At 39.1% G+C, this 10979-nt stretch overlaps 1 long non-coding RNA gene across 1 annotated transcript; it reads right to left on the bottom strand.

The window, feature by feature from the left end:
* Positions 1 to 5765: 5765 nt before the first annotated feature.
* LOC106293698 lies at positions 5766 to 7473 on the bottom strand. Its single transcript, XR_001260598.1, has 3 exons — positions 7418 to 7473; positions 6813 to 6945; positions 5766 to 5845 (listed from the first exon to the last, which is right to left on the bottom strand). It is a non-coding gene; the product is annotated as an uncharacterized LOC106293698 (long non-coding RNA).
* Positions 7474 to 10979: the final 3506 nt, after the last annotated feature.

Genomic DNA, 10979 nt, shown 5'->3' with positions numbered 1-10979 from the left:
CTACCCGAACTCGTTCGTAAACTCATGTGAAGCGCTTCTTCACGATATCAGCGACATCTTTTTTCCCCTTCATGTACGCTCGACGAGTTTCCCTCACAGCCAACTCCTTCTCACAAAGAGAGTTCGCTTCGACCTCATCTTTCAAATGGACGATCTCCTTCTCTACCACCTCGGCCTTAAATACGGTTGTGCGCGCTTCCGTGTGACTCGCCTTAAGAGCCTCGGTCATGAGGTGAAGACCCTACGAAAATTTTTGTTGCACATCCTTGACGCCTTCAACTCGACATGCTCCCTTACAATCGAGGGCCTCCCGAAGTCAAAAAAGTTTTCAAAGGTGTCGAATCCTGGAGGGTCAGCCTGATCAGTGCCGCTTCCACTAGCCTGGCTATTAAGGAAGTTGCGGAATGATTCGTCCGTTGGACACTCCAACCCGTAAATTGCATCATCGTCACCATCAACGGCGATCTGCTTAATCTTGGGAGACCTTGACCTCTCCCTTTCACCCCGAATTTCTTAAGGAACAAACTCCTCCATACTCGGTTCCGATTCTTCTTCAACTGGCAAATCGGGCTGAAGTCGAGAACAATGGTAAGCCATTGCAAGAAGAACTCGTCTCAGGGAATAGTGGCCCCAAAAGTAAGGTCCGTCCCGGATAAGATTACTAACGATGCGTATATCCTCGGGACACGAAGGAAGAGAATTAGTCAATGCAAAACAAAGAGAATGGGGACAAGGTTAGATATCCTCGAAAAAAAACTAACGGATATCCGATCAAGATACCCTTTTGACCCCATTGACTCCTAAAAATGGGGATGCAGCCCTCCTCGACGAATGCACTGTCTATGCGTACGAAAAATAGATTTTCCGAAACCCGTGGAATTCGAAGAGAATTCCTTGATTATCGCTATATTCGGCCTCGGGTTCAAACGACACATTCGCGACCCTTAAACTGCCACTGGCATCAACAAAGTCTCAAGATAATCGGCGTCTAGAGTCATGGATGTTGCAAGCCAGTAAGAGAAATCTAACTTATCGACAATCCAAACCGATCCAAGATTTGAAAAATTATCTTAGGGATGGGGAACTACAAATGACAACGCAACAGATAAGCGTCGTAGAATGTGAAGTAGCCATCCAGAGGAGCATCAGAACGTTCCCCGGCCTGTGGAAGTCGAAACTCCATCGAGTCCGGAACGCGGCAGAAACGTCTGATGACATCGAGGTACGAAGAAAAATTGTGGTTCGGACAGCCAGCAATTCTTTGGTTACTAGACTTAGGAGGAACCCCGACTCATGCGGAGGAGCCTTTAGGTCGCACGTAGCCAGCCAATATGCATCGGCTTCCTTAGGATTGACGGGATGTGCCATGAATTCAGCCTTTACGACAGTTTGGCCATCTTGGGAACAAAGGCTCTCAGGATCAAAGCGAGAAGGAAAAACATTGTCTGAAGCTCTCTGGTATGAAGACATTATCAAGAACAATAAAGCAGACAAAGGGAGAGAACGATTTTTCTACCTTAAGAAATTCTTGTGGAAGTGAGCAAGTAAAGATTTTAAAACTTACTCCACATACTTATTGAAAAGAAAAAAATACTATTTGCCCTCTGACTTTCTTCCATTGATCCCGAGCTGGGGGCTACACTATTGGGGTCAAAATCGGTAACGACGAAATCAATGTCGGAAAGTTCTCGAGAAACCTTTATGTAAAGAAAATAAAAATAAGGAAAACTAAAACTTCGTATTTTTAAGAGTATTGTGCGACAAGGTCCTCGGAAGGGATCATTCAATCTCTCGAACAGACGATTCCAAAGCATCGGAACAATCAAACCAACATCGTCCGACCCGCCATCGGGCAAGTTGGATAAGCCAAGTCAAACTCGCCCAATGGCGAGTTGGATGAACCAAGTCCAACTCACCCAATGGAGAGTTGGATCAGCCTTGTCCGATTCACCATTAGGTGAGTTGGATCAGTCCCACACCATGCATTCTCTTCTCCGGAAATCCCTCTTTCGGGTCTCGGTCAAACTGTTTCTTGTTTCGTCTCGATCGGAGTTACCGTTGAAACTTTACGATAAAAACGATGAAGACTTATTTTCTCGAATGAGTTTGGATCGGTCGTATTAAACGATAACAGTTAACTTAACACCATGGTTATCTCCGCTATACGATTTATTTCAGCTATTTTGTAAAACCGACGTCGTACTAACAGCAAATCCCCCAAAAGAAATCGTAAAAACATTTTAGCCGAAAAACGACCCAAGGGGTCTAAAACGTGGCAAAGGCCCACTTACGATTCTTTACGAGAATCAGCCCAACGTCACTATGACAGTTTATCGAATATTCGCGAGAAAAGATATCTATCAAGTTGGAAGAAAAATGTCAAGTTCAGAGATAAAATTCAAGTTTCAAGGGATAATCATGAAGATTGGGAAAATGGAATATTTCTGCGAGAATATAAACTCGACCCAAGGGCTGAAAAGGAAAGCCCAAACCGACCTAGAAAAAGTATATAAGGGACGCGAAGGCGAGAGTCGCAAGATAGAACTTTTACACACACACATAGCAAACTTAGCACTTAGATCAATATTAGGCAATTTTCAATTTTTGTTTTCGAGCTGCAAATCAACTAGGTTTTCAAGTCTTAGGTGGTTAGAACTAGGAACTCGCCAATAGCTCTTGCGGCCAAGGCTTTACCTGTTGTAAACGCTTATACGTAAATTCGTAATAAGATCTTATTTGCTCTCTTTTCACTTGATTCAAGTTATAATTTACGCTTGTTTACGTTATCTGATTTGTTGACGTTTGGCTTAGCAGAAATCCAGGACCTCTGGAAAATTAAGGGTTTCCTAACTTTCCTAATTTAACTGAAATTGACGGTGCAAAATTTGGTTCCCACAACGTCCTTGAAAAAAAATTTCACCCTGCAAGCGGTCTTAACCACTCATCAATTCTAGAAAATCGATACTTGACCCTGATGCTCACGTCATTGATTTACCGATAGTCGAACATATCCACAAACCCTTGTTCTTCTTCTTTAGCTCTGAAATGGGAACTCCCCACATAAAGGATCTAGGTCGAACGAAACCTTTCTTCAAACAAATCTTCTAAGTCCTACTAGAACTCGGCTCGAACCATTTGGTGAGATGCCTAGGCTATTACAATAAATCCATGTTCAACAAGAATATTGAACGGGTAATTTCTAGATGGAAACAACCATTCCAGCGCCTTAACATATCTTCGAATCTCTGATTATCAAACTGTCCTCTATACTATGCTCCTTTTAATCTTCTACTCTCCCAATGATCAGAATAGTAGAATACACCACTTTACCTTTTTCTAAAAGGTTGTCAAACACTCAGACTGATATGAGCGAGGCTCAAACACTTGGTAGAATACCATTGTAGGCCAACGATAACTGGTCTTGTTCAAAAGACTTCTTTCCTCAACATCCTAATTGAGCTCGGTAACTAGGTAGCCAATCTCATTCTAGAAACATACCGCTCTAACAGAAGTACTTTGGAATGTGGAAGGCATAGCATAACTTTCAATGGCAGCCAGTACTTCCAAAAATAAAAATGGATACTTGAATTCACCAAAGTGAATCCTCCTTAAAACTATGACACTGCTCGGGAACTACATCTATGTGTTGTTCCTGAATCAACCACAATATGGGTGGAAAAATTTCGTCCATTGACAAGGTCTCTTACGATACCTTGATCACATATTTACTTATTTATTCAATCATTCATAATATTTTTTTATTAAATGCATACAACACACAACGGGATAAGAAGCAAACATGTGATTGGACCAATTAGAGGTTTTGACGGTCCATGCAACTATAAAGTGTATGTTCTATCCAAATAGCCTAACACTTGGATCATGACTAATGGTAAGGCGACACGAATAAGCCCATCAACTAGTACCCTAGGTATAGGTAAAAGAATCAAGTAACTTCATGGGCAAGGGTAAAATAATCATCCTTACTCTTCACAAGAGAATCACCAAAGCGCAATGATGAAAACAATCAAGAATTTCTCGCACTTGGACGATACCGACTATTCTGTCCTGGCAAGTCACAACCATAACAACTCAGGCTCCTCGATCTTGATCTGATGAAACGTACACCCAAAATCATCCCAGCGACTTAATCCACTGCTTGAACTGACCTTCGATCTTCACTGGTTGAAAATTAAACGGTCTGTAGGATTTGATAAACTTCTTCAGCAATAACTTCTTTAATATTCATGTCATACTCTAACATCTCCTCGAAGCTTGGAAGCTCCATTGTATTTTATCTACTCTAAATTAATTGGCTAAGTTCCCAAAGATTTTCTGTAAGATCTTTGGCTCATTCTCTAACCATAATCGATGAAGCAAATTCACTCGACCACATATCTCACTTCTGAAATTTTTGTATATGATTAATTCGACGTGAACCTCCTGGCAGAAATATCTCACTGTACCAACTTCATAAACTGAATCTTCAATCGGTCCCATAACTTGTGTAGACAATACTACTTCTTGAACTCTCGAAATCTGTCCAACTAGATTTCACCTCTCTGAAGTAATGCTTGACTCTCGACCAACAACTCATCGCATTCATCTCCAAATAGCTTGCTGCCAAATCCTTCTTGTAGTTCTCTGAACAACGGCCACGTCAATATTCTTTTCTGAGTGTTGCATCCCAAATCTTCCTTAAGCCAAAGTATACCTCGAATGGTTTAGTCTTTCTTCAGTATCTTCTGGTACAAAATTCGTCTTCGTTGCATCATAAGCTTCATGATATCTCGTTGTAAACAGAATGCTTCTGGTGGTTCTATCATCTTTTAATACAGTCAAACCATCTCTTCCTCCAATGCTAAGCTTGAAATAAGTGCAAAACAATTCAGGCTTGTACGGCTCTGGTGCTTGTACGTTTCAACATAAGCTGGACAGATATGAGAAGCCGGAAGAATAAGTGCATCTAAGTGATCATGTGCAGTCGAATCGCTCTAAATCAGAACTCAAACAACGCCCACTTTAACATTGATAACACACGAGTCCGGAGATGTATTCGATGTATCAAAAATATCCCATATTTATCTATAAAGAATTGGTATCCCCCACTAGAACTCAAAAGCGCGGCAGAAAATCATGACGTTACCGATTCCTAGCATGATAGTAACGAGTCGGAGCATAAAGATAACAGATCAGAGCTTGACGGTAGCAAACTCAAACATGATGGGATCAAAATCGGAAAGTACGGTCCACCTTGTTAAGCTTGTCTCGGTGGCTCTGCTATTAAAGATCACAGTTAGGTAACTACCCATGACTGTCTATCCTAAAATGAAGGAACCAGCCAGCATATCCTAGTTATCCTTACGACTCATATTGACTCGAAAAACATTGGAAACAAGTCCCACTCTAGCATCGTATAACCATGCTCTGATACAATATTTGTGACACCCCTGATTGTAGATGACCAGTAATGACACGGTCGATGTTCCTCGATGGTCGATCCGAGGTTCTTAGAATACTTCCAATCACCTTAGACCAACAACCAAAGAACACCAACCCTCCTATCGGATATCACTCGGCTTTTCAACCCGACAAAGCAATACCTGATAGTTAGTTCATCCGGACAAGGACTAATATCATATGGAACCCGTACTTTTAAAAAAACATTCTTTATATATCATTCAAATGCATCTTATAAAATTTGTTATAAATTAACCTCGAGGTTTTTGGTCAATAAATCTTATACATAAGAAATATCAAAACGTCTTTGCAAGGATAATAAAACTACCGCTGGCTAATGATGTTCCTTCCCGTCCTATTGTAAAGTCTCCCTCCTATTGTTTACCTACAACACAAATGAGTCATTAGTAACTAGTTTACTCAGTGAGCCTAGTCCTTCACCCCAACGTATATTAATAATATCTCGAGCAATCAACTTCATTTGTATGCAGAGCAACTATATTTCATAACTAATAAAAATGTATAGAGAAAACAGCCATAAAAACCTTGAACTTTCAACTTAAAGCCAAAAAAACCTTGAACTCATGTTTGAACTAAAAAATACTTCAACTTTGAAATATTAGTCTGCATTAGATACTTCAACCAAAAAGTACATATATAAGGCCTATCATTATACTTCAACTTTCAAATACATATATAAGGCCGATCATTATACTTCAAATTTCAATACATATACAAGGCCTATCATTATACTTAACTTTCAAATACTTCAACCAAAAAATACATATATAAGGCCTATCATTCCATCGATATGAATCTTATCTTAAACATCACCTCCACGACACCCGCCATTCACTCATATTTATAATATATATATATATATATATATATATAGACTAAACCCAGAAAAACACCAAGGCTAACCGAGCCTAGCGGAGAAATAAATATAACCATCATCTCCATTAGATATTCCAAGATCAAACATTTAACACTGCATGCAGTTACACGGCCTCCAGGGTGCGACCATCATCGTGTCTTCGTGACCTTGTTCTGTATCTCATGAACTAAATGGTAATGCGGGAACTTCGGGAGAGTGAGTATACAATAAAACTTCACATGATTTATACTCATATATTTAATAATATACATATATATTAGTACTTGAGAACAAGTACTAAGGTTCAGAATACACCTCTACGAACATTCATAAATATTTATTAAGTGTTTACACTAAGTAAACACCTCAACAATTCAATATTGATCAAGAGGCAAACCCTATCAATCATATACATTCAGTACGTTCAATCAATAATTATTCATTCACTACTCATCAACCATCTATCTAGACTCACCTTTGAATCCATGAAATTGGCGAAAGAAGACTAGACACGAGCTCAAGCTAATCACATTCCACTTCCGGTACACTTCAGATTTGAAACGATCACAAGGACATGTCCAGCTGATCCAACCACTCTCCTTGACCATCTGAGTTAAAAAAAACGGTTGAAACACAAGGCTTAATCAGTTTAATCTAAGGTGAGGTTAACTTGAATAGTTGAACAGAACTGATCATGACCACTAAGCAAAGACACTGATCTGAGCAAAGCTTACAACCTGATCCGGGCAAGACTAAACACTTCAATTGACCGGTTGTATAAAACTGATTCAACCATGCAGTTCATGATTCAGCTACTAAGGGAAGTACAGAACAGGTTCAGTTCAGGCTATTTTTGGTTCAAACTATATCAGTAGCTAAGAAGTTTCAGAACAATAATCTGATCCGTTCATCAGTTCAGAGACAAATTGTTTCAGCTAAATGATTTAGGTGCTAGCCGACCATGAACTGGACTAATATCAATCCACACAAGCCTTAATCAAAATGATCCTGATAGGTTATTCATCAAGCAATAACCGGCTCTGTTGAGAACTGATATAACAGCAAGAAGCTATTGCTTACCGGCTATACTAAACTGATTGGTGAACACAGCTGATCCTCTCCTTCAATATTTACTCACGCTGACCTGATCAGAATAAAGGTTCAATGGTAGGTTTAAGATCAGAAACAGAACATGGCTTAGGTTTTAATCAGACATGAAGCTTCCTTGAAACTGATCTGATCAAACTTATCCAAACAAACTAATTGTAGTTTTACAGGTTCAAACTCAAGACTCATAAGTTGTGGATTGATCTCATGAATCTCCTGGACAAACTAAAAATCAACCACACACTTCATCCAATTATTCAAGGTACAAGAGGGTTAGAAAGGGTCATCCATGCTCACTTCACGCCTCTGATTTTCTCTGAATTTTTTCAAGAATTCTTTCTCACATAATTTTCTCTCTTCTTTCTTTCTTTCTCTCTGAAATTTCTCTTGTTATGCTGCAGGTTATGAACGTCCAGAGGAGAGAAAAAGGTATTTTAAAGCATAAGGAGTTATTTCAGATGAGGCTAGACAGCTGGAGACATAAGGCAAATCTGAGGCTAGACATCTGGAGACATGCTTCAGCACACCAAGCAGCATAAGCAGCTGAACTTTTCCTTCCCATGAAGGAAGCTGCAAGCAGCTGAAGCAAGTAGCTTGTGACCAGCATGTGACTTATTTAATGAACAAGGAGGCAGGTAGCTTGTGACAGTCACATGACAATTTAAATGAAGCAAGCAGGCAGGCGGCGCAAAACATACACATGTGACTTGCAAGCAGCTGAAAATATTTCCGACCAGTTCTCGGCCAAAAGTTTTCCGCCCTTAAGTTCCCCGTCCTGATTTTGGATAAATATGTCCAGCTTGAATAAAAATCGACCATAAATAATTAACACTCTAACATAACTATCAAAGGATGGTCTTTCGACCACAAACAGTTCCGTCGAGACATTAATTCACCGAGTCCATTTTTATTTTTAATTATGATCGACCAATCTTTGAACTGATTTTATGGAATTTTCTTGACCGAAAATTATCTGGTCGTGAGGGTCATTACACTATTACTATCAATTAACAACACATCTACCAACTCTGTAGCAAGGTAATCAATGGAAACAAGAATTGAAATCAACTTACATTCGACGGAACTCGCGACTCTGGAAACGTGATTTAGGGTTCGTCGGATTTGACCTCGATTTCACTTTCCCTTTGTGATTCCGAAGGTTTTAGTGATAGAGAACGGCACGAAAGAGTCAGACAGAAATAGAAATCATATGAAAAACAAATGAGCATCGAGAGGTGAAGAATCCCCAGTTTGGAATTTAGGGTTCATGTATTGAGAGAAAGGGGGAAAATCGTGGTCTGATTTTTTTCTGTGGACTGATGTTTTGTTTAAAGGTTTTATTTACTATTCTTTTAAGACACGTGTATTTGGTATTTCTGACCTTTAGTATCATTTTTTTCTTTTTTTTGTGTGTTAGTCTAGTCATTTTTTTCAAAAAATGTGTGTTATTATAGGTAATTTCTCTTTAAAAAATTCATTGTTTTTAGGGTTTGTTATTTACCTCAATACAGAGTACCACCGTCCACACAGAGAAAATACAGAGTACTACCTTCTCATGGTTTAGATAACGGACCATACAATTTTAAAGGTTTGAATGATGTTGGTATTCTTCCTAGTGGCAAAATCAATGGTGTGTTGAATTCAGAAGTTTGCATTTGTATTAGTGAGTTTGGTGTTGTAGAGAACACAAATAGAAGTTTGGGTTCGGATCAGTTACCAATGATATTAATATTAGGTTAGGAGTGAGATACTATATCTTCTCATTCACAATTAGAAGAAGAAAATAAGTGAGACTGTTGATTGTTTGTCCTTGATCTTAGGTTAAGTTTACATTCTTGTTGATACTAATATCGATTTGTTTTTTTATTTAATCTGGATGACGAACAGAAAAGAAAGAACACTGAGATTAGTAATCCGGATTTTGTTTCCTGCTGTCCGGGGAGATATCAAAACTCTCAAACAATGAACTAGAATAAATAAAGAGTTTCAGTAACTTTCTATAAACACCGTCACAAGCACACTGGAGTTGAAGTGTTGATGTTACATTCGAAAATGCATCACCGGAAAATGTATCCTCTGTGGAGAAGACGTAGGAGAACCTTCGCCAATGTCTCCGTCAATCTCTTCTCCGAGGTAGAACTCTCCCTCTACTTTTTCTCTCTGTTCTGTTACTAACCACCTTCTGTTACAGGTGACCGTTTTTTTGTTGACGAAGACACTTGTGCTGATTTTATAGCTCAGGTTGAGCTGGATTGGCCTTAAACAAGACGAAGTCCGATTTCCTTCTTCTCCTGTTTATATCAGCTTAGCCCAGTACCAAAGTCAGTTGGAGTAGACTAAAGTAAAGTCCAGCCCTCAAAACACTTTGGTCGTTTTTCTCTCTACTACCTCTTCGTTCTCCCTTCTCTCTATAAATGTCCAACTAAAATCACTGTCAAACAGAAAACTTGATCCATCTCCTCCAATTTAAAGCGACTGCGTCTTTCCCTCACGTAGAAATCCTTTCTTCTTATTTATCTCATGAGTTTTAAATCGATTCTAAGTTCTTTTATACGAGAACGAAACTTACTTCTTCTGTTTTGATTTGCATGTTTACTTTCTCGGAACTACTCGATGCAAGTTCCGCTTGTTCAAGACAACTCTGTATATGACTTTCAAGTAACCGCCTTCTCAGATCTGACCATTTATGCTGCATGTATGTCTTCCTTTCCTCTTTTTGACTTTTTGATCTTGACTATTAACCCATATTTCTCCTTTCATGTTCCTGAGTTTGTAGAATTGAAAGCCGATCTCACCCTTGATCGTTTGACCTGCCCTTTTCAACTTAAACTCAATTTGATTCTCTCAGCTAACTCCACCTCCCTTTTTATTTCGCATGCATTGATATATGTACCTCCGATCAATTAGTAGACTCTGACTTGAATACTAACTCCATCTCTTGCACTTCGGTTTTGTGAGGTACATACGCAAAGTTACCTGGAGTCGATCCTTTTTCATGCGATGTAGAGACTATCATAGCACAACAAGAACTTAGAACCGTATACTGTTTAGTTAAGAAATCTACATGATTTTTAGATGTGTGGATCTTAAATAGAGTAACCCTGCCTTTAGCTATGATGTCTCTGATGAAATGAAACCATGTGTCCATATGTTTAGCTCTTTCATGATGAACTGTGTTTTTGGATAATGTGATTGCGATTTGAAAATTGTAGTGATCCTTACGATGTGTTTCTCAAATCGTATTTATGTTCAGACTCTTTAGCCAAATAGCTTCTTTCACAGCCAGAGTCAGGGCCATGTACTTTGCCTCTGTTGTGGAAAGAGCTACAACCGATTTCAAACCCGACTTCAAAAACACGTTGTTTCCTCCAACCTTGAAAACAATTCATAAAACTGATCTTCTCTTATCTAGATCTGTAGCATTGTCTGAGTTTTAAAACCCTTCAATCCTTAACTCTGAACATTTTCTGAATGTCAAACATTGATCATAATCTCCTTTGACATAACTCAGAGCCCACTTTTGCTGCTTCCCAAT

Source organism: Brassica oleracea, chromosome C5 (genome assembly GCF_000695525.1).
Source record: "Brassica oleracea var. oleracea cultivar TO1000 chromosome C5, BOL, whole genome shotgun sequence".
In the NCBI taxonomy this organism is placed as follows: Eukaryota; Viridiplantae; Streptophyta; class Magnoliopsida; order Brassicales; family Brassicaceae; genus Brassica; species Brassica oleracea.
This window is presented reverse-complemented; position numbering and strand designations above follow the sequence as displayed.